Raw genomic sequence first — 1,779 nt, 5'->3', positions numbered from 1 at the left:
AAGTACCAACACACTTAAAAGGACTGAAATACTGAGTAGGCTTCCTGAAGCAGAGTTAACTTACAAGTAAATTACAGAAAGATATTTGGGAATTTCATAAGCATACAAAAATTACATATGACATTTTAGCCATGGATTAAAAAAAAAAAAAAATCATAAGGGAAGTTGAAAACAGAAAATGTCAAAGTTTGCAGGAAACAGGGAAAGCACTGTTTAGACAGAAGTTTACAGCTTCAAGTCTAAACAGTAGTAGAAAAGAAAAAGATCCAAAATAAAGAATGCATTTCCACAGCCAACAAACATATGAAGAAATGTTAACAATCACTAGCCATTGTTGTTGTTGTTGTGAGGTGCCGTCGAGTTGGTTCTGACCCATAGCGACCCTGTATAGGGCTTCCAAGGAGCATCTGGTGAGCTTGAACCACCAACCTTGCAGTTCAAACGGTTTTGCAGTCTGGCACATTAGCCCACAGCACCACACCAGGACTCCATTAGAGAGATGCAAATCAAAACAACAATCAGATATCATCCATCTCACACCAGCAATAACAGCAAAGATCAAAAAAGAAGAGGACAATAAATGCTGATGAGAATGTAGAGAGACTGGGTCACTCCTACATTGCTGGTGGGATTGAAAAATGGTCCAACCACTCTGGAAAGCAATATGGTGCTGCCTCAGAAGGTTGGAAATAGAAATATCTTATGATCCAGCAATTCCTCTACTTGGTATTTACCCTCAAGAAATATGAGCCATAACACAAGTAGATATATGCACACTGATGTTTATAGCAGCACTATTTACAACAGCAAAAAGGTGGAGATAGCCTAAGTGCCCATCAATGGAAGAATGGATAAACAAACTGTGGTACATACACAAAATAGAATATTATGCTACCTTGAAGAATAACAAGAAAGATGAAAGCCACTGCATAGCATGAATAAACCTTGAAGACATTATGCTGAGTGAAATTAGTAAGTCACAAAAGGAGAAATAGTGCATAGGACCATTATTGTAAAAGACTAAGAAAAAGAACCCATACTAAAAGGGGGGAAAAACATACTTTGCTGGTTACTGGGATGTGTGAGGTGGGTGAGGGGAGGGAGGAGAAAGTGGAGCACAGGGTAGGGAATAGACACAAGATAGCTTGGGTACTGGGGGTAGGGGAGAGCAAGAAAGGGGAGGGGAATGGAAGAATAAGGCAGATGGGAGAACAGGCAGATTTGCATGGGCTAAGTGGGACAGAGGTAAATAATGATGTATGCACAACTTTGGAACAACAGAGCTCTGGGATACAGGGATTTAGGCATGGTTTGAATGGGTAAAAGAGGGGAAATAATGTTAAGATGCTTTGTTGTCTCTTGAATGTTGGGTTCCTTGCATACCATTGTAAAATAGACACTTGAGGAGGAAAAAAAGGAATAGCCAGAAACATCACCATAGAAAGTTTGTAAGCCCATCTTCAGCCTGTAATTGATTAGAATATCTAAAATGCGGCTACAACATGCCCAGTGAAGGAGGCCTCTTTCAGAGCTTTTGCATTGCATAAGACCATAGGTGGAATCCTGAACCCCATCCATTTAAAAGGACAAGCAGACCAGCCTGGAGAGGCTAGAAGAACAGAAGATACTTCTTGAAAGAAAGACCGGCAGGAAAAATCAAAAACAATAAAGGCAGTCCGACTGACTACTATAAGAACAAGCAAGTTGTTTGCCCAGGAGTCATCAAGGCAAGTGGTCAGGTCTCCTCAGGGCAAACCCCGTTCTAAGACTAAGACTCAA

This window comes from Chrysochloris asiatica, unplaced genomic scaffold, assembly GCF_000296735.1.
Source record: "Chrysochloris asiatica unplaced genomic scaffold, ChrAsi1.0 scaffold00158, whole genome shotgun sequence".
NCBI classification, from domain to species: Eukaryota; Metazoa; Chordata; class Mammalia; order Afrosoricida; family Chrysochloridae; genus Chrysochloris; species Chrysochloris asiatica.
The sequence above is the reverse complement of the archived record's forward strand: the minus strand, read 5'-3'. Positions refer to the sequence as shown.